Source organism: Pyxicephalus adspersus, chromosome 5, assembly GCF_032062135.1.
Source record: "Pyxicephalus adspersus chromosome 5, UCB_Pads_2.0, whole genome shotgun sequence".
Lineage (NCBI taxonomy): Eukaryota > Metazoa > Chordata > Amphibia > Anura > Pyxicephalidae > Pyxicephalus > Pyxicephalus adspersus.
This window is the reverse complement of record NC_092862.1, coordinates 110,616,144-110,639,978: the sequence shown is the minus strand read 5'-3', so window position 1 is coordinate 110,639,978 and position 23,835 is coordinate 110,616,144. Positions and strand designations below refer to the sequence as shown.

Genomic DNA, 23,835 nt, shown 5'->3' with positions numbered 1-23,835 from the left:
CAGGTTTAGTAAATCCCCACCCCAAAAGTCACGTTCTCTATAACTAATAATTCAATACTACCACCTTATACGAATCTTCCACTAAAGCCACATTTTGGTACATATAGCAGTTCACAAATCAGGCAAAGTAACATATTTTTGGTGGTTCTTCCCAGAGTTAATAGAATAATAAATTCACTCCAGACACCTATATGTTAATTATTTGCAGCTTCCAAGCACAACACAGCGCCCAATAATATACAACTTTTATTTAGCTGATAGGCTGTCCCCTGCAAAATTACTGGAAGCCTAAACAAAAGGGAACCAGGCTGTTGATTTTCTACTGCAGATTACTTGGCAATTGCAACATGAATTTAAAAAAATGAAAGTGATTTCTGCAGTCACATAGCCAACTGTATAACACTGCAATCTTATTTCATATGTGACAGATTTACTTTAAAGATTATAGTTTAATACCTAATAACATTTATAACCCTCATCGTGCCCTCAGCTTTATCTACATGAACACACTGTGACAAAACAGAGCTAAGACGAGTCAAAATAAAAAAAAAGAAATGTTATGATAAAGCACACGAATAACTGCATTCCATCTGACTGCCCATGCACTCCAAATAATACAGCTTTTCATACAAAGAAATAGTGCTAAATACATATTTGAAGTTGTGGGACTACTGAGGAATGTATTTCTGCAAAGAATAACAGACTTTTTACACCCAAGTTTTTTTTCACAGCTAGAACAGTGATTAGCTTACAGTGCATTTGCTCAAACAAATGACAATGAGTGAAATTATTGGGGAGCACCCATAGATGACAGATGTCTCAGAGTACAGAGGGGAGATATCCGCTCACTTGCTAACCAGCCACATTGTGTCATTTTGTTTGGTTAGTAGAAACAGATGCATGTATGAAAAAGAAAAAAAGATATTCCATCAACATATCTGTGTGTCATAAAATGCACTTTTGCAGGTTAGATCTCTTTTTATACCCATTGGAGCAGTGTTTATATACCTATTTACCAAGAGGGAACCCTTGAAATAAATAATATCAAACACAGTATATTAGTGTGGTGGTCAGCAGGTAAAATGCCTCCTACATAGATGGGCAGGGGGAAGAATGTCACCCTACAGATAGCCAAAAAGATTATGGTGTCACTTAAACTGATCTGAGAGGCAGAAACTCACTTCTTTGTTCCAGGAACCCCTCTGGAGGCACCATAGGAATCCATGGAGGCATGAGAAACACTGCCCTAGAAGAAACCTGTGATGCTAAATTGATGCTAAAATCAAGGGTGTCACTTGTAGGGATACAGACCTGCAGACCTCTAACATTTGCATGCCCCCTTATGTATACCCAAACTTAAAAAAGCCAGGGGGATGGCATTTCCAAATTCATTAGTTGGCACCAAAGGCAGATTTTCATTAGTGTAGCCTGCACACACGTACAATGAATCCCTTATTACATAGATCAATTCCTTGTGTACCTGATCTAGAGTATTGTGTATAGTGGAAATATTCCTCTGTGACATGATAATTCCTCCTGATTATGAAAAAAAGAGGTTTCCCATAAGTTATAGACAGAAAAGTCATTCGTTGGCAACTAGTGCCATAATAAACCCACCCTGTATAGATCTTACACATAGCTAAGGTCTTAATGTTTGACCTCAATTTATTTCATGCTCATGATTTTGTGAGATGAGGGACTCCTATACCCAACATAACAGTATGATGGGGAGAATATACAAGGGAAAGCTACATACAGCATTTCAGCATAGTCCTTCAATACATTATTGGTAATTTCTCTTATAGAGCAAAAAAACTATTTCTTATTTCTAACAGAATAACATGATTTGCTGTAGTAAAACATGTTTTTTAATGATCAAAATGTGGCAAAAAAGTTTTTTGGCACCAAAACTGCTGTAATGTAAATGCAAAAGCACCTTGACGCTGCCTTAGGCTACTCCCTGTGCAGCTAAAAGGCTTATCAATACAACTTAAACTAAGTAATTCTAAAGCACTAAAAAGCATGTTGCATTTAATTTGCTCTTCGATTTAAAGCCTGTGGTAGCCCTACAAGTGCCCAAAGGCAAACGATGACCCCCCACAATCCGATCACTTGTGTTTAGACTGGGGAGCACAGGCTACAGCCTCCAAAGCAAGTCCTTAAAGGAGAATCTGGGGGTAGAGTGCATGAGTGCCAAAAGATCATTTATCAATTTCCATACATTTGCCATCAACATGCACTAACACTGACACCATGACCTTAAATTGATCTCAAATGCTTGAGTACAACAGCCCATGCAGAATTATTGCTCACATGGAAGGGTCTAGGATCACTTTGGAATGCATTTGAAATATGTTCACATTTACCTTTACATGAAAATATAAAGAAGGTGACATGATATATGGCAAAATCAGCAACAGATACACGTGTATAGTGCTCCATAAAAGCCAGATCTCCACAAACTGATGTTAGATTAAATAAATGCCCACCTGTACCAGCCCCAAATGCAATCTGTACATTGACCCAATCTTTAGGTTTATACTTTACCAGGGGTGCTTATAGGTTGTAAATGGCTACTTTGTAGGCCAGTATGTGCATGCTGATGTTCCCATAAAACATTATACTGTCCAAACATCAGAAGTCATTTTACATGTTATACTTCCCCTTTCTTTCCTATTGGTTGTATTTAGTGTCTTCCCAAAACCTCTTTATGTCAAAGATCTTATCGTAATTGTGCAGCTCTTCTACGGTGTTAGTTATGTCTTCATCCTAAATGCAAAATACTTTACTGTATCCTTTCTTTACACCCAAATCCACAACAATTTTCTGACAACCACTCCTTAAAATACAAACAAATATGATAAAACACCTACAAGCAACCTGCCACTATCCCTTCCATACAGTTTATTATATATAAACTGTCGGAGATGGGTTTGTTCTACGATTTGATCACTTTTGTAGTTAAAATTAGCCAAATGTGACCATGCATGGCCAGCATCAGACTATATTGTTTACCAAGGCACAATGTACTTATTCTATAATACAAAACACAGATATACATTTTATCACTTGTATAAGCAAAGTGAATTTACTTACTGCAGCATGGAATTGTTATCTTTAATAAAACGTAACAACTTGTATATACAACTGCAGCCAGGGCTATGGTGATATATAAACTGTGCTGTGCAATGGAAGCATTTAAAATGACATGTAACATTTACTGTAGACCCCAGCTGCCTTAAACATATCTAACTTTACAATTAATTGGAACATTAGCGACACTTTGATGCCAAATATGCCAGACTTGTACTAATATTTTCCACTGAGCTTTAAACAGACCTCAACACTGTATGCAGTGACCATAAACAGAGTGTAACTAGCAATATAATGTGGCTTAATCAAGTAAAGAAACTAAGTGATTCAGAAAAGCTAGAATATAGAGGGAAGCTATATGATTTAATGACACCTCTGCTAAAAGTGAGGTCCAATGTCCTGGCAATGACATTTAGTTTGTGCCCACCTGACAGCAGAGAATTAGGGATAAAAGAGACATTACCTGTAGTTCATGGTCTTTTCATATCATTAAAAAAAAAAGTATTTGTTTCAGATCCCTTTTTATGCACAGTTTGGGAGTTCTGTACAAATTACCAAATGTTGTGGAACTACAAGTCTCAGCAATCACCTACCTAGAATATGACCTGTTGGAACTTGCAGTTCCACAATGCAGGTGTGGCTATATACAGCCTATACAATTATCACTATTAGGAGTCTTTGATTTATGTTGCAGGTTTTCTTCCTGTAAAATATATTTTTTTGGTTTGATATTTATATTTCAGGTTTTCATCTCAGAAAATATATTTCTGTTTAATTTTAATGTTAAGATTTTCATCCTAAAAATGTTTTATTTGTTTGATTTTTATGTTTTCATCCTGGAAAAAATGTTAATATTAGATTTTTATGTTCTAGATTTTCATCATAGCAAATATATTGTTGTTTAAATGTTTATGTTACATGTTTTCATCTTAGGAAATATTTGTATTTTATCATTGTTTTGTAGGTTTTCCTATGGATCTCCATCTTTCTAGGAATTCCCTGTAGTATTTTCTAAGTTTCCAGTGAAATGAACTTTCTTGCCATGAAAGTAATAGAATACAAATATATTAAAGTATGATAGATGTATTTATAAAGTTTGTGTTATCTTTAAGTTATATTTTATGTACGTAATAAAAAATTTTAAATTGTGCCTTTTTACTTATTTATATGCCCTCACAATAAATTCACCCATTTATGGGATCAGTAGGACAGACAGAGATGAGAGTATAAAGCTCAATCAGACTGATTCTGATAGGCACACAATAGTTATGACAGTGGTGTCTTCCTATTATCATGAGAAATTGATATACCCCTGCTGAGATCATCTCTTTATTTGAATACAATTGTGTTTAAGTTTAATTCTATTCCTTTCTTCCTGATATATAGAGCTATATAAAAGACTGATTTGTATGTCTTATATTTACAATACAATGATTCTTCTATCCCCTTTATTCTGAGCTAGATATCAAGAAAAAAAGGCAAGCAGGAGTTTGCTATCTTTATATGTTTAATAGCAGCTGGTAATCATTTATGATAAACCCAATAGAAAGCTAATAGTTGACTCCATTGACAGTAATGATTTGTTATATGTTATGCAAACACAATCTAATATGTAAAACAGCACTGATCACAGCAATAAACTCAACTCACAAAGCTAACACACACGTATAATACTTTATTGAAAAAATAGTGCTTTTTAGTTAAATTCAATGACTCTTAGTAATTCCTAACCTTGTGTTAAAGCTTTGTGAATTGATCTTAAGGTCAGTTAAAACTTTAGCTATACCTGTGCAGTGTGATCTAGAGCCCCCATGAGGTCTTGTGCACAAAAATACATGCATCTCCCTCCTGAATTCAAGCAGCTCTAATATAAAATGCATTCTATACAAAGACAACACACTGAAGACAGTTATAACAAGGATAAGTTAATGCTGATCAGCTGTCAATCTGCCTATCATTGGTGGTATGCAAGCTTGTTAAAATAACTAATATAAAACAGAAATCAAGTGTCACCCCCCAGTGCATTGGCTCACATGTAGACACAAAGGAGTGCACACCCCAAAAAAAATAAAAACATGCCTACAGCAGGGAAGGAGTTAAGGTGATGGGGCCATAGAAAGAGGCAGGAGAGCACTCCAGCATTGTGATGCCCCCTCCCACCCTCCTCTGGTGGCACAAGGTGATGGTGGCATGGGGGACAGGCTCTGCAACACCTGGCTAGTCACATCCATGTTCTACTGTACCTTAGGTGTTACCACTGTCCTCCTCCTTAACTTCACTCTCTTGATCACTTCTCCATCCAAAAATTAATTTCCCAACCCCAAGAAGGAGTTGTGGGATCAGTGCTCCTGGATGTGCACTTTAACTGGTGGGTAGGTTGTTGTTGGTGGAGTGATCTGGCTACAAGGATGACCCCAGTGAAATAAATCAGAAGGGCTGATGTGTCCTATGCCCAATGCTGTGTCTTCTCCGGGAGAGCTGCATGGAGTGTGCCTGTGTGTAGATATATACCTAGATATGCTGCTCAGTGTGTGACTGAGAGAGGTGTGAGCCTGATCGTACCTCGCTGACTGCACCGCCCTGTGCACCTCCCAGTCTCCCTGATTGTGCCTGACACATAGATCACACCAGGGGAAGCTGCACTTCTAGGGGGCATCAGCAGCAGGACTGCCCTATGTGCCCATCACTGTGCCCATCACTGTGCCCATCACAGCACCCTGCTCCAGTATACAGTCACTCTTACTACTTATTCAATCATTTCAAGTGCTTTTATGCAAACTTAATGATGCCTAGAATTATTGTTCTGTTCTTTTTTTATGCTGGAATTATTTTGCCAAGCGTACATCTGGAGCGCCACTATTGTAAACCCCCAACGTGGCTTTTCCAGGTGTCAAACGCCAAGTTCAGTGAAGAGCGAGGATGATAACCAAGCACGCCAGGCATAAGATGTTCCAGGAAGCCCCCAGAGGGAGATAGTTTAGTAAAGTGAGAAAGATACAGCACACAAGCTTTCAATGTTATTTTCGATAACTATACTAAATTGCGATCTCCAATGATCCGATCGATTACAAATATTAGGCGTACCATCCACTTGTTCGATATTCAGTTGATTTTAAGAAGCTGAAACATCATGGCGCAAAAGTAGTTTTGATTTCAATACCGATAGCTAAAAAAAAGCCTTGCCATATGAAATTTTGATCAATAATTGCCTGAAAAATCAATCATTAAAAAAATCATAATTAGAATTGTTTTAATATTTTTTTTAATTATTTACTGGTTAATATTCAAAAATCTGGTATCTTCAGATTTCCGGCATGGATTTCGGAGCGCATTTTCAAGTTTACGCTGTTTTCTGGAGGCGCCGTTTATGTTTTGATGGCGCTGTACTCCAGAATCAGCTGTTGGGTCCTGCTTGCACGTGCTTTCCTGCTCATTCCTTCTCATGTATTTGCTGCTGTATAGCCCATTATATAGCATCCATTTAAAGGGCTGTGCTAGTAGTCATTTACTGTTAAATATAAACAGCATAAATAACCATAAAAAATCCGAAAAATAAATCTGGCACTCCTCAGGTCCAGAGGTTGCTGGAATTTTGTATGTCAACCTGTATATGTTTTTTTTTTAATCATTATTACATAGTGTATAGCTAATTTAAGGGACTGGTTTATGTTAGGTAGAGTTACTATAACTCCCGCCACCAGCAAAACATACTAAAACAAAAACTGAACTCCATGGGTGTCCCTAGTACACCTGATGACCCTGTGCTGTGCATATGAAGAAACAGAAAAGGTTTTTACCCTGACCAACACTGCAGCTCTACTTTATTTCCAATACTTTGACCATGAAGGCTACGGCTCCCATTTGCTAAATTGGCTTGCCTTTTGCACCCCTCTTCGATTATTGGCTACTGACAAAATACAAGGTGGTTTATGATTGGACAATAAGAGAACGCACACTGGTGATTAAGAGCCACTCCTCTCGCCGTCACAGCCCCCGAGGAATAGTGGAGCTGTACTGTTCACCCCAGGGATATACTATGTCTGGTTCTTATGAACAATGATGGGACAGTTGGGGGTGGGGGACCAACCTTTTACTTTGGTAATTGAACAAAAATGTTTTGCTTGTAAATGATATGAAAACTTTTTGAAGCAGGACTTTTTTGTCAATTGGTTAACCATCCTATACACTTTTTGTGTATAAATTATGATATGTGATATTTCAATCGATCTAAAGGGAAAATTGGCAGCAAAACAGCAGACCAGTGCCCTTTGGATCCGATAATTGATAATACTGCGACCCTCTGAATGAGTAACAGTGGAAGGAAAAAATACCATCTTTTATTTTAAATTAAAACAAAATTGGCAATGATCATATCATGAAAGGTAATGTTCCAAACTCAGTGGCTCAAGCACATTTTCCACTGCTGGTCACTTGGCAATGATACAAATAATTTAAAGATTAAAGTGATTCCTATGCTGTAGTCTGGTCTATAGCACTGTAATAATGTTCCCATATGACAGAATCTTTCTAAGAGTATTACCAATGGGGCTGAAATAAAAAACAGTGTGATAAGTGTGATTACTTAACAAATTATCTGTGTTACACAGCAGTGACAAAGTTACCTCAGGTGTCTTCATTTCTGGCAGACCCATGCAACAAATTCCAATATTTCTAAAAATGTTATAGTGCTTTCATATGTCAGCTTTTGTTTTAGCTTTGTACCTGTCCCTTGCCAGCCCTTACCCTCATTGTGATTTGTTGTCTACATAGACTAGAAGATTGTCCTTGTCCCTTTCATCCCTCTTCCTTTTACATTGTCTCCCTTTCTTCTTCCCTCTCTGCATGCTGTCTTGTTTAGTTTCTGCGTTCTTCTACGTGTGAGATGTGAGTAACAGATTGTGCAAGCATGCTTTGCAGAAAGAAACGTCTTATAATCTCCGAAAAACAATGCAAAGCATTCATGGTTCTATTATCTGACACCAAGGACAAAATACACAAATTGGTATGTATTTGTTAAGCACCAACATATACCACAGCACTGTACAGAGCTCACAATCTAATGTCCCTAACATAGTTATGTTGTTTATAGTCAAATGTTCTTATCATAGGACAATTTGAGCGGAATTAATATTAATATATATATATATATATATATATATATATATATAACATTGTATTCAAGTAAACACCAAATAAAATGACAGCTTCACCACCACTGCCTTGATTTTTTTATGCTTACAGTTTTGGCAATTACCAGGTAGCCAACCACCCAGGAAATTTTGCTTTAGCTGGCGATGACAACAAACCCTACGAAGCAGCATTTATTTACAAGCTTTTGGAACATTAAGGGCTTATTTACCTTGGTAGTAAGGTGAGGTTCAGATCTGCAATAAAAACAGGGCATTACTTCTCCCGGATACCTACTATGCACAGCTAGGCATCCAGGATCACTTTCAGGCAAAAAAACGCATGGTTTTGCAGGCATTTGCAGATGATAATATACGAATTTGCAACTGACTGTATTGGTGTTTTTATAATTTTTAAAAACTAGTTAAAAAAAAGTTCATGGATTAGGCAATCAAAATTACCTTACAATACCTGTACAAGCCTTTTTATCTCAATACATTTTTATTCCAGGAAGGTATTCAACAAATACAATGCATATATAGAGTGGCTCCTCATTAGGATGAGGAAGACCATTCCAGGGAGTTGGGGCAGCTCTAGAGAAGTCCTGTATCCGTGCATGTGATGAGGTTATGAGTGAGGAAGTCATTAGTAGGTCATTGGAGGAGCAGAGAGAGCAGCTAGGGAAGTACTTTTTTTACCATGTCAGAAATGTAAATGGGACAAGAACTGTGTAGGGATTTGAAGGCAAAGCACAGGAGCTTGAAGTTGATTCTAAGGTGAAATGGAAGCCAATGAAGAGAACTACAAAAAGTTGCAGTGGAAGAGGAGCGGTGGGAAGGATGGATGAGTCTGGCTGCAGCATTCATAATAGATTGAAGAGGAGTCAGGTTAGTGGAATAACAGAGAGGAGGATGTTACAGTAGTCCAGACAGGAGATGATAAGAGCATGTACAAGGAGTTTGGTGGTCTCGGAACAGGTAGGGCCGGATTTTGGAGATGTTGTGTAGATGAAATTGACAGGATCTGGAAATGTTACATAATACCCATATAAGAGAGGAACACATAAAACAAGAAAGCCTGGGGTGGGGTATAAAAATGGGGAGTGAGGATAAAATGGGTAGGGGTCTCTACTGAAGAGCAGTGTTCCATCCATGGATCCCAGATGAGTTCAAATGCATGGAGGGTGTCCCAGAGGGTGCATGTGAGTTTGTCCTTTATCATTATGCAGATGAGCTTTCTTGTCACCAAGACCAGTGGGATGGGTTGGCGATTTCCAGGCCTTAACCAGAGCAAAATTCTGGCTGCTATCAGAAAATAATTATATATATTTCCTAGGATATTTTGGCAAGGGCATGTCAGTTTTGCTCAGAAGAGCACTCCCCAGGCTTGGAGGTGTAACTATCATTATATGATCTGAAACTCTTTCTCCAAGTATTCCTGCACCACTAGGCAAAACCAGCAGATGTGCTCCATGTTACAGGCACCACCTGAAACAGAGGGAAGAGGGGCCTGGAAAGCACCAAGCAATCTTGGTAGGACCAGGTACCATGTAGCATAACTTTAAAATTCAATATAACCAGTCCTACAATAAGTAAGATATTACAAGCCACCTCAATCCACTCCCATGATTGATGCATATGTTTCCCAAGTCTTCATAAAAAGGGACCTTGGACAAGGGTCCAACAAAGCTGAAATTAGAATAAAAATTTGACTGATGGAATCAGCCATGTAAAAGCCTTTTTAAGTGTATTTTGTAACATTTACTAATAGGGAGTAAAACCGGTCAAAAGCGCTAGGAAAAAACACAGGTCTGTATAAGCCTTTACTGTATCAGGTGAAAATGTCATTGTTTGTATTTGTGTGTTATTTGCAACCCCTATTTAATGTACAGCGCTGCATAATATGTTGGCGCTATATAAATACAGTATAATATTATTATAATTATCAATAATAATAATAATAATATTTAAAAAAATACTGATATTCGCTAGGGCTGAGTGATTTGTATGTTTATAGTCATCAGCATTAGCAACATTCTCAGACATCTCCAGTTCAACTTCAATACCTAGTAGAACTAATGACAGAATAGTTTTGAAATAAACGTGGCAATGATCTTTTGGAACCATTTAAGCAAATTCCTAAGAGACCCAGTTGGCACGCCAGTCATGGAAATTGCAACCCTCCCATAAAAATATATGTGTCTCAGATGTGTTACAATCATGTTATTTCCCTCTAAAAGCCTTGTATAGTTATCACAAAAACTTGAGGCTTCCGCTGGATGCCACCATGTTACATATGATGTCAGCAGCCCCAACAGACTCAGAGCTGTCACTCAAATTATACCCTGTAGCAGTGGTGGTTTACCTAGAAGCTATTACCTGTGGCTCCTGACACCATGGGGCCACACATGATGTTTAGCATATATAATGCTGTTGAAAACTAAAGACATGCAACGGGAGATGGCTGGAGACTGTGATTTCTAGAATCACCACCATTACAGCCCCCTTTACAATTTGGAACTCCCACTTCAACTAAAAGGCCCAGGCCAAGGACACTTTTAAAGATACCAAAATGTCACGTGTTTTTTCAACCAGGGTTCCTCCAGAGGTGGCTAGGGGTTTCTTAATCAATGAGCAGTTTTTGACTGATCTTTTTAGCTATATATAAGGGTTACCTTCTTCCCACTGACTACCACGCTAATATACTGTGAGCTGTGGATATAGTAGTACTAGCAAGGGTTCCCTGAAAACCTGACAGTTATTTCAAGGGTTACCCCATGTTAAGAAAACATTGAGAAACACTAAGGTGAGGGTAAGGAAGGAGGACTTGGGCCATTAAAGAGAGTAATTAGACATTTCCAGGATAGAAAAGGGCTGTCATGTGTAAGGAAGTAGGGGGCCGTGCTAAGGAATTAAATTCCCCAAGTATCTAGCACTAACACGTTCAGGGGCACATTACAAGTGAATAACAACATAATTTATAGAGAGGAAAAACACTGCAAATAATGTATTTTTTACTGCAGTTTTTAAGTTCGTGACAGGGTCTCTTTATCTACTCTGAGTTTTTTTAACTGATGAGGAAAAACAAGTAATATGGCAAAGGTTATACGCTTTTGCAGAATGGGAAACTTTTACTGGTATTTCGTTTCAGCTGAACTATTTTGCAGGTGAAAGTTGATAAAGTATAGACACGTTCACTATAGTTCCTGGAAAGTGAAACTTGTAAACAAGGTGACATTTTTCTCTCTTCTTCCTGTAGAAAGAAGATAAAGCTTATGTAAACACTTATAAACAGATCTGAGGTTTGAACCTTCCCCCAATTGGAGAATAGATAATTCACATAAAGCTCTGGACAGATGAATAAAATCACTGCCCCCTCAGTTCTGTGACCTCAGGACAAGAATAGAATGTCTGTTAACTTCCTAAAGAAGTGCACTGAAGATTGCTTGTGATAAGGTCTTAGATGTCACTCTATAGACTTCTCTCTGAACCCATCTGAACCTGATTCAGCAGTCACATAAAACTTAAAAACAAAGTTCATGTAAACGCCCACGTGGTCTTTTGCTTGTCACCAGCAGAGGTTCATTGTCATAATGAAACTAATATTTATAGGTTTTCACGGAGGCACCTGTACGTCATATCTGTGTAATTTCTTACAATGTTACAATTTAGGAAACATTTATGTAAAATATTTATTAACTCTAAATACCACAAAAATTCATTTACCAAAAACATAAAAAAAATGCAGCCATTCACTTCTTTAAAAACACATTCAGGCCAGGGGCCTTGTGAAGGTTGGCTAACTGAGCCCCTAGACTTGTTTATATGTAATGTTAGAGTATCTAAGGCATAGGAAGACAAAATTTGAATATGTTCCAATGATATGTTTTCACTGTTTAACATTATGTAAAGTTGATATGTATGTAATTATATGGTGGTATAGATATTGGTTACTCTTTACTTTGTTATATATCCTATGGTATAGTAATCTGTACACAAATTATGTTTTACTCAATAAAAAATATTCTTTATTTGTATTGGAGCCTGCTACAAGAATAAAAAGAAAGGAAAAGCCAACATTTTTGTCACCTGAACAGATGAGGGTAAATTTTCCAATGGGGTCAACTGTCTAACAACTAGGAGATATCCTATCATTCTGGAAAAATTACCTCTTGTTCCTGTTGTATATCAGGTCAGGTCAGTTTAAGTGACACTGATTATGTTTTTGGCTATCTGTAAGGGTGACATTCTTCCTATTGGCCAGCAATGTAAAAGGCATTCTTCCCACTTCCCACCTCACTAAAATACTGTGATCTGTGGATATAGTAATTATAGCAGGGGCCCTTAGTACCTGAAAGGTTGAAAAGGTCAAGAAACACCGGCTTAGGTGATAATCTTTTTTGGCTAGCTTAAGTAATTAGAGTTGGTCTCTATTTTGAGCAGAAATTGCCCCCTCCAGGCTTTCTTACCCCCATTCCCCGCGACCCATTTTGCACTTTTTTTATTGCCTTCTATGTCAGGTTTCGGCATGCAGGTTGTTTGCCAACCTAGTGGCAAGGACAGAAAATCCAGTGCTCAAAGAAACCTCAGCACAAAATTTGTTTGCTGGTTCACAAAATTTGGTTTGGTCTCCCTCAGGGTGCCACCTTATTACAGGCTCAGACAGCACCCAGCCAGCCCCACTCTGTCTGTTGCATTGCAGGATGTTATTTCAAAATATGCCAACCACACAGCATTAGTTCAGCTCATTGCAAGCTGGGGCTGGAGTTTGTAGTCTGGCCAGACATTGGGGACAGAACAGTGGGCACAACAGACTTACCCATTGCCCTCTGTATTAGAAACAAATGCTTGGGGCTAAGGTGGCCAGGCATGGAAGTAGGTGCATTCCAAAACGCAGCTGATATTGAAATGGCTGTTGGCAGTGGCTGTTGAGAGATTACTGTTTCCCCACTGAATGCAAAATTTAAAGATACAATATCTGGAGGTTCACTGAAATCATGTTATTAGTAGGGATGAGCAAGAATGCCTCTGGCAAGCCTTCATTCTGACCTGTAGTGCTCGGGTAACTCTCACTGAGAGGAGGATTCCCATGGCTCCATTTATAAATGCAGCTGCGATACTCCTCCATTCAGAGTGAGTCATGTGGCTTGCGTTTATGAATGATTTTTCCCACGCTGCATTCATTCATGAGCAGCCAGCGAGACTCACACTGTGTTCCTGGATAGAGAAACTCTATCCAGGAACACATAGTACAGGGCTGCAACAGCAATCAGGGGAGCGGAGCTGTCAGCTGTTAGGGGAGCGGTCTTGCAGGCCCCAAAAATTCAGTCCCGCCGGACGAATTTACAATGGCCGTTCTGGCCTACATGTTTGGCAAGCAAGAACGGGCCAATTCCCCACGAGACTGAATTTAAAAAATTAAGTTGCTCATCCCTAGTTATTATAGTTTCTCTGAAGGGCAGCTCAGCAAGTAAAATTTAAAAGATATTGTCTTCTTTTGCATGTTGGAAGCGCATATCCATCCGCCACAATTAACTTAAAATTTTCTGTATTCAGTTGATAGTTTAAAGTGTCAAATGCTAATCCATTTGCTATTTAATATAACAAGACCAGCAACCCATAGATAGCAGCTATGAAACTCAGTGTAAAAATCCATTGCACCTACTTAGCCTTTTCATTCTTTATCGCTCCCTTCCTATTTTTCCATTAGCTCAGTCTGTAGAAGAACCACTTTGCTATCAAAGGTTTGATTTCCAGTCTAAGTTTCCACAGCTTCTATTTAGCCATTTCAGACTGTAACATTAGAGATCAACAAAAAGCTAGAGCAGCCTCTTTGAATAGTAAGAAATAGGGTAGTTCAATGTCATGGTTTACTTTAAAGTGGAACTAATATTTGTTTTTCAGGCAGGTGGTTATTACAAAAAGGGACAGGCAATGTGTCCTTACTTGCCTTATTGCCACCCAGCTGTCATATTTTGATGAGCTGTGCATGTTATAGCTTCCTTTGCATGTGCTGGGAATGAATGAATGAAGTTCCTTGGGTGAGTTACATCATCCCGGCATGGCCAATCAAGATAACTGAAGATCATCTTCAGGAAGAAAAGAAGAAGGAAGATGGTGTTCTGCGACAGAACATGGATAGGTGAGTTTTTGTGGGTTTAGTTCTGATTAGGACCTGAAAAACTCACGTGGACTGTAAAAGCAAAAATATTTAGTCTTATATACCAAAATGCCTAGATGTCCCACTCTGAATTTTAGGCTAGAAATACTGAGTAAGTGAATGACTCTTTACTAAAATGTGCTGCATACACATGTGTAATTCTATTTATATTAAGCCTGTTATTTGTCAAGCTTATAAAAAAAAAAAATTTATTGAAACAGTGTACAAAACCTTGTAGGCCCTAATATTGGGTACTGTATTAGTTTTTTCAATTAGTGACAGCAATATTGGTAAATCAACTGACACATACTGCTATATTTAGTGTGGGCCTTTGATTTGAAATTGTGGATTTCCTCCGATCTGGCTGAAGAGATATCATAGTCCCACACATCATTAAAGGCAATAAGGGGGGTAACATTTTTGGTGCAGTATTTATTATAAAATGGTGTAAGGTAAATACATTAAGAAAACAGGGTCCTTTACAAATCTGCAGTTTAAATAAAAATAATTTGGCTTTTTTAAAATTCCTTGCAGTATCAGTAGCACACATTTATTTCAGGTATACATTGTCCATATTGTTGAACATGTGGAGGGGTTTCTGCAAACACTGTGGAAATATGTTGTTTGTTTACTGCCATATGAACCACACAAAGTAGGATGACTAATTTTACAATTACAAATTTACTTATCAAAAATGGATAGTTTTTTCCCTCCTGATAAATGTACATTCGCAAGTGAAACAAATAAGGTGCATTAATGACACATTGCCATATGCACATTCTCTCTGGATGTCTGTGCTAATATGGGTATTAAATGACTTTATTTGTGTAGAGGCAATATGGAAAAGCTGTTTATATGAGATGCATTTTTTTTTTTTTTTCAATAAAAAAGGAAGCGTGGGGGGGGTTAGTAAGTGCTCTTAAGGGAAAACTTTAGACAACCCCCATGTTTAATGGTTTTAATGGAAAATATATAGATCATCTATCATTTTATGTTTGTTTAGGTAGCCTTATATTCATATTGAGTTTAAATTTATGTTGTCCAGCAAAATACATTTTTGGCATGATGCAAAAGAGATGTTCATAAACATGAAACCACACCTAACCAGTGACAATATTAAGTGTCAATACAATCTTACTGTCTTCCTAGTCATGAAGCACTGAGCCGTTATATGGGTCAGGCATGAAATGCTGTGCAACAAATTTAAAGATGAAATCTTTCAGCAAATTTTTAGCTCCTTTTGGCAAAATGTAAACTACATTGCCACAACACCACTTCCTTATTATTAATTGCTTTCTAGATTATAGACATTAGATACTTTAGAGCAAAAGAAGCAAGCTTTCTAAAACTGCGGTCAAAGTGGCTAGAAGTCAACAGTGGAAAGGAATTACCAGCTCTAGTTCAACACTTTTTTGATGTTGGACTTCCAATTTGTAAGTCAGTGGCACAACAATTTGCATACTCTTTGTGTAAATTGTAGTTAAATGTGTCCAAACGAGGAGTAAGAAAAGATTTGGCTGACCTACTGTCGGCAAACAGACTAGTAGTAATAAAACACCGCAAAGAGTCTTTAAAACTATTTCAAATGCATGGTTATTTTCTTTTTGTTTTAATATAATTAAGCTTTATTCAAATTTAGATAGAAAGAAAAAGCAAGATGCACCAGGAAGTGACAACAGCCAAGTGTAAAATGCAGGAAATGTGGACAACTAAGTGTACAGCCCCAACATTAAATTCAGAAAAAAAATGTAAAATGTAAAATGTGAGAAAGCCATGATCAGCGTATGGAAAAAGGTAAAAAACAAACAGAAAGAGGAAGAGAGAAGAAAAAAAACAGTGTAAAGGCAAAGAATGTGCTATTTGGGGAGGGGATGTGGCACCACCAAGACATGAGCACCAAGTAAAACTCGTTTATGAAGAATGAAATGCATTGGTCCTCTTGAAAATGATCCAGATGCTCCTTGTCCTAATGTGTTGCAAGAAGCGATCATGCATCATGCCTTCCTCCATACATTGCAACAGTTCTTTTAGCCATTCTGTCTGAGCCACAGTAGATCTCCAGTGTCAGGGAATAACTGTTTGTGCAGCCATGAGAAAAAAACGAAGGACACAGAACTCGGGAGCACAGAAAAAATCCCAATCTCAGGGGATACAGGGACTTGAGAGCCCATTACTTTGTTATAGACTGAGAAGACAGAGGTCCAAAAAGAGTGGATTAATAGGCAAGCCCACTAAATATGTAACATGGTACTGGCCCGATTTAATAAAGCTCTTCAGGACTGGAGAGAATATTCTTTCATCAATGAACCTGGGTGATTCCAAAAACATGAAATGGATCTGGTCCAGGAATAAAAACATTTGCTAACAAATAGAAAATGAGATTAGGAAATCCATTGCTGGATCACCCAGCTTCACCGAAGAAAGTGTATTCTCTCTAGCCTTGGAGAGCTTTAATATATCATGGCTAATGTGTCTGGATCTGCATGGCAAGCAAAGACATTTGGCAACACAAAATACCATGGTCTTACTTAGTCTCTTCTTATTCCCTTCTCCTGCCTGGCAGTGGGAAAGGAGGGTAGGGTTACAAAAGGGGCTGTTTGTGTCATTGACAGTAGAGGCAATGGGAGGTGAAGCTGCTGCTGTTCCATGTTGCAGGAGCATAACTTTCCAAAATTATACAAAATTATTCTTAATGTTTTATCCACCCTTTAAATTTATTCTAAACCCATAATCAAAAACATAGCAAGCCTAACAGTCCTTTGATTTAGTGGCTACTTTATTTTCTTTTTGTTTATTTTCACCTGGTAAATCTTGAAATAACCTAGTTAATGTTAATTCATGACTACTCGTATTTCTCCCCTGTATCTATGGAAGGAGCCATAGGTGTCAGACAGTCTACACTTCCAACATTTCTGCCTTTGTTCATCCTATTACATTTTGACGAGACTGGTATTTTACATAACGTACAAGAGGAAGTTTTTACACTTCTTTCTTTTTTTGAATGACTAGGGCACTGCATTTTATCAAGACAAGCGGATATTTACTGTACCTGCTAAAATGTTCTAAACCTGTGAAATCGAATGCAGCCACCTTATCTAAGGACTGGTAAGCTGAAATATCTAAATGTTTTGTTTTAGAGTTTTTATATGTGCTTTAATAAGCTGATCATATCATTGACGGATTATCTTATTTTTCTTTTCAGTTGTAACGGGCAGATTGTGGTTAACAACAGGAACAGTGATTATACAGCATACAAGAACCAATAAAGATTAGGCCATTTCACAGGACCTGATGCATCATTTGGTAATGACAGGTTTGTTTTATAGGATGAAAATGCCTCCATATACCATATCAGTGTTTCTGTACATTTTAAACATAGGGGAACCCCTTAAATAACTTTCAGATTTTCAAAGAACCTCTGCTATAAATACTATATTCACAGCTCACAGTATATTAGTGTGGTTTCCAGAAGAATTTGTTAATGCAATTACATTTCTGGACAATGGGAAGACTGCCACCCTCACAGATAGATCAAAAATCATTGAAATCTGCTAAACTGCTCATTGCTCAAGGAACCCCTAGCAACCTCTGGAGGAACCCTGGTATAGAAACTGTACTATATAAATTAAAATGGTTTTATTCATGGGTGAATCGATTCAACTACTGCTTGTTACCATTTTTAATGAATTTAAAATTGAGTTTAAAGGCTTTTTTTAAAGAATGTTGTAAATCCAACAATATAGAATATAGAATTTGTATGATATTTTTCAATGAGTCACAAACTGCTACACATTTGTTATATGATAATATATTGTTATGTGTTTCTGTTATTTTCCCCAGCCCTGTGGATATATGTATTCATATACATTACATTCCTTAAATAGGTCTTTTCTTGATATGAGAAACCCTTGTTTTTAAGGGGAAACAGACTCTATCAAATTAATTTGTTATTTAACACTTCTGGGTGAACATTTGAGTAACTCAGCATGATACCTCTTCACACTTCTACTACTTATCCACCTCTCATACCACATCTACTTGGCTTCCACTAATTTGTAATAATATTTTCACTACTTCACTTAAAGACTCCCCACAGAGTTAAGATCCAGCCAAGCTCACATCAGTATGTTAATGTTCCCTTCTAAGTAGGGAACCTTTCTCAGCGTGAGCTCCATCTTTCTTTTCATCCTTCTTTTTACTCTCAGTATATAGAGAATAGTTATAGCTAGAACCGCAATGCAAAATGAATAAGCAAACTTACACTGGGCAAAATGTACTGTGTGTTTGTGAACCTTGGGACCTGTACGTAAAATGGAAAAAGGGGAACCTAAGTTGGGCTTACAGTACACAGGGGTGAAATTGGTCACAAATGTATTCCATAAATTCCATAAAGAACCGGAACACAGTAGTAGACATATTAGTGCTTGTAATGCCACTGAAAACTGATGCAAAGAGGAACTTGAATGGTAAAATGTGGCAATGACTTTATTCGAGAAGTGCTCTGTCCTGGATGATGACAAAAGCTGTGCTGACATAATATTAGTGCTGCTCTCTACATCAATATTCTTGGAGAGTAGGCACTGTGCCTAGGGGGTCTCTCCTCATTCCACTGGGTTGAGTGACACTGGGCACTATTCAACTCTGAGGGCATCTTGTGACTAAAAAAACAGTACTATGGGCACAAATTTTGGATTCATGGTAAGTATTGCCGCCCATACTGTTTGGAATCCTAGCAATAATTTTTTCTTTTTTGGTTTGTTAAATATTGCATTAAAAGCATTTTGGTATGTCTGATCAAAAATTCACCTCTGCTGTCTCATACTGCACAACGATGATTTTGCTACTGAGAATATCACATGGGATTTACATGATATCGAGTGTTCTGATTCCAAATCTGAACTCAAAATTTGCCTATCACGTAAGATTTTAGGTTATAGGCGTGCTATAGCTGTTCAAATGGTCAGTTTCTGGGTAATGTATTTTTACATGGGAACATTATAACAGTTGCAGCTACCACTATGCCTGCTGCTGCCTCATCTGAATCACGCCCCCTGGTGGCATGCCATGTTCCAGCAGCGGCTGGGCATGTCTAGGCAAGTCAGTCAGCTGACGTCAAAAAACAGGTATATAAGGCAAGATGGACCAAGGGCTTGTCTCTAGTTCAAAACAATCTTATTGGATAGTACTGCCAGGCCATAGTGAGTCTGATTTGCTTACAGGTATTACTTTGGATATGAAATTGGAGATCAGGATAAAAGCTGGGCACCTCATATCTGCTGTCAGGTGTGTTACGTTGGCCTAACACAATGGTTGAATGGGAAAGGAATAAAATGCCTTTTGCTGTGCCTATGGTTTGGCGTAAGCAAAAAGACCATCTCTCGGACTGCTACTTCTGTATGAGTAAAAAAATCGTCTTTCCTGATTGTAAATCTGCTCTGAAGCCAGTGCCACATGATGCAGAGAATCCAATGCCAGTTCCTCGTACATCTGTTGTTACTGACTGTGACATGTCGGATGAGGAACAGAAGGATGATGTCGATGTTAGTGAATGGTATCAACCCCAATTTAAAGAGAGTAAGCCACATTTTAAAAACCAATCAGATTTAGATGATCTTGTAAGGGACCTGTCTTTGTTAAAAGAGAAGTCCAAACTGTTAGCCTCCAGATTAAAGGAGTGGAATTTGCAACAAAAAAGAACAACAACTTCCCACTTTCATGATCATCACACAAAGTTTGCAAATTGTTACAAGCTGTAAAACGACATTTGCTTCTGTACTGATGTGAGTGGTCTGATGATGGAGTTAGGTTGCGAATACATACTAGAGCAGTAGAGATTGTTCATAGACTCGAGCAAAGCAAGTTTAAAAACTGTATTGCTGCATAAAGATAAGAAAAAACCTTCTGATGCTCTTGCTCATGCCGAGGGAATGAAAGAGACATATGAATCCATGGAGGTCATTTTGAAATTGATTAACCATTCAGAACACAAGTGGAACATTTGTGGTGACCTGAAGGTTGTGGCACTTCTTGGCCTGCAATTGGTATATACAAAATATATGTGCTTTCTGTGCCTGTGGGACAGTCGTGATGACAGCAACCATTACAAAGTGAAAGAATGGTCACCCAGACCTGAACACATTGTTTGCCAGTACAACGTGAAGCATAAATCACTCATTGATCCACAGAAAGTTTACCTTCCGTCACTTCATATTAAACTTGGATTCATGAAAAAGTTGTCTTTGCAATAGATCGTGAGGGTATAGGTTTTCAGTATCTGAAGGACAAGTTATAACAGATTCTTAACTGAAAGCAGGCATTTTTGTTGGTCCCCAAATCCGCAATTTCATGCGTGATGCCACATTCAGAGGCAAAATCAACCCACTTGAACTTGCTGCTTGGGATTCATTTGTGCTAGTTGCACAATACTTTCTGGGCAACCAGTGAGCTGAAAACCATGCTGAACTCGTGAACAACATGCTAATAGCATACCATCAACTTGGCTGCTGAATGTCAATTAAAATTCATTTTTTACATTTCTGGTTGGATTTCTTCCCACAAAATTAGGGTGATATGAGTGATGAACAAGGGAAGAGGTTCCACCAGGACATTTCTGTTATGGAAACAAGATACCAGGGCCGGTGCAACCCCAACATGATGGCAGACTGCTGCTGGTTTCTGCAACGGGAGACAGCGGAGAGCCACAAACACAAAAGCAAGTTCCTGAAACACTTCTGAAGTGTACATGTGAGTTGAACAAGGACTCAGCAGAATTATGTGTAACTGTATATGTTTTTGCAAGTCATGGAACCATGAGGCAAAAGTTAGTTATGTATAGAGATTACAGAGATTGCGGAACAAGAGAATGTAGCGAATCACGTCTTTACGCATAATTAAGTTGGGATCCTCCTGATGTCCTAGGCAGAATCGGACTTCAGATTTGGATTCAGCCCACTTGATTTAGTATAGGATACATGGATTAGACCAAGTAGCAGACATTTATTTTTTGTGATGCAGTGCTAAATTTTCCCAACTTTCTAACTATCAACTGCTTCTATGTTACGGATAAGCGTGAGAGCTTCTGTAGTCTTGTCGTAGGGTGACAAAGCTGTTCCTCAAGGCATATTGTACTTTGAGCATTGTCACCCAGTGGTCCTGTCCTGACATTGTTGTTTCTCCAAAGGTACAGTAACTTGATTAAGCATTGTAAGATGTAAAGCTACGTACACACTTCCAATTATTATCGTTGGAAAACGAACGACGAACGATCCTGCACGATATATACGAACGATCGTATAGCACCGATCCTGCACAGAGAGATAACGACACGATCGTTCGTAGATATTGTACACACAATAGATACGATCGTTTGAACGATAGAGGAACTATGTGCACGACAGGAAAGTGAACGAATGTTCGTTCATTACGCATGCTCAGACCATGGACGATCAACGAACGACCGTACACACGAACGATGTTCAACGATCGTCGTCCAATCCGATCCGCCGGTCCGGTCGTTCGTTTCCAGCGACTTTCCTCGTTCGTCGGCGTCGTTGGTTACTTTTTTACGAACAATTTTTTGCCCAATCAATCGTTCGATTGGAACGATAAAAATTGGAAGTGTGTACGCACCTTTAGATGTGTGCATCTTACTGGGTTCAGTTCACAGTACATTGAATATTGCTTAAATACCATGAAACCTACACTTAGCAGTAACCCTGCTGAAGTCTATAGGGGCTGAATCTATACAGATAAGTTATAGTCAGCATCAACACCATTTTCTGGAAACACTTAACATAGAATTATAATTGATTCTTTTTTACCTTTTACATTTTGTGTGGCTTAAATAACACAATCTTGAAAAACAGGGTTTCTTTTAGATGAAAGTATCAGCCACAACAGATCTAAAAGGAAAGTTTGCTCCTAAAAAATAGGCTAAAGCTCCCAAATCCATACAAAGTAGCTAGTGGCCAAATGAGTTTCATAGTATAGTTTGTGATGTTCCTTTTTTTACAGTTCCGTGTTGCATTGTCCTATAGGTGTATTAAAATGTCAAAACAGGGTGCACTCAAACCTACATTCTCTGAACCCGCTTCTCAATTTCCTGATTTTTCTCAAAATGTAAACTTCAGGAATGTATTTGGTAAAAATTGGCTCCTGTCATGAATTATACGGAAGTGCTTCAATTGGCTGCAAACAGAAATAGACAAGGCAGGTTTATTTAGCAATATATGAAAGTATCCTTCACCTCCCCCCCCCTACTTCTCCTCTACTTGCAGCATATCAGACATAATGAAAGTAGTCAGTCAGTAGGTACCATATGCCTTTCCAAGGAAACACAGAGTGATGCACCACAATGCTTGATGGGAGGAAGGCCTTCATAAGACAGGTTGACAGCAAAACGGCCTGCACTCTTACTCCTTATTGTTCCTCACTTATCTGCCCCCCTAAGCATTCCCTCCCCTTAAAAACATGCACCTCTGGCATCCACCATACCACCTGTACTGGCAAGAAAAGAAGTCATCTGCAGGGTAACACAAAAATATAATCTGGAAAACATGGTCAGGAAAGAATGAAGCATGGGGCAAATCACTGGAGCTGATGTGTGCACCACTTACATTGTCATAGGGTGCCTGGCCATCCTCAATCTATTTGAATGAACAATAAGGGGGGTCCTATGGCAGGCAGCACTAAAAAATAAACATAGAATCCCATGGCTATATGCAGTCCAGTTCAGTGTTTTCCGATACCATTGGCTTGAGATTTAAATTAAAATATTTGTAGGTCTTTTGGTTAAGCCATGATTATAAAATTGAAAAGGACACAAAACAGCCTTAATGTCAGTGTTTTAAAAGAAAAACACAAAGAAAGCTGGCAAACATTATTTAAGTTCTGAATTATTCTGATTACTAACTTTTTTTATGGTAATAGGGACTTTTGTAAGGTTGGATGCTCAATGAAGAACATTTACTTGTCAATATCAATCCAATGAAGCTGTCTTTCGGCAAGAACAGAGTGCTCCTGAACCATCATATATTTTATCACTCAACATTCACTACACAAGGGAAAACAGGGACTGGGGGATAGGGTGTCTGACAGGCAGATATCAATGACATGCAGATATTTCCAGTGACAGGAAGATATCGCCCAAGAGATGAATTCCATTAATAGCCAGATTCTAGTGATAGGCAGATAAGTGGTAGGCAGATACGTGTGATGATCAGAGGCATTGCTCCCCTGTGAAACCCCTATCCCCAAACATAAAATAAAAGGTAGGCATACAAAACGTAAGCCTGCAGTCCTGAGAAAAAAAAAGTTAGCAAACTGCCAAAATTTTTACATTTATAAAGGTGATCATGCTTGCTTATGATCAGTCAATCAAATGCATTTGATTAGCAGCAGCTGGTTGCTACATACCCTCCTTATTCTTATGGAAGTGGCAAAGGTGTACAGTACTTG

At 38.2% G+C, this 23,835-nt stretch overlaps 1 protein-coding gene across 3 annotated transcripts in view; it reads right to left on the bottom strand.

The window, feature by feature from the left end:
* Nucleotides 1–5,582, bottom strand: part of SATB1 (SATB homeobox 1) — a 126,242-nt gene extending 120,660 nt beyond the window's left edge. For all 3 annotated transcript variants that reach the window (XM_072412430.1, XM_072412431.1, XM_072412432.1), the window contains exon 1: nt 5,337–5,582. The gene's annotated coding sequence lies outside the window, so the exon portion shown is untranslated. The remainder of the gene's footprint in view (nt 1–5,336) is intronic.
* Between the last annotated feature and the right edge of the window lie 18,253 nt (nt 5,583–23,835).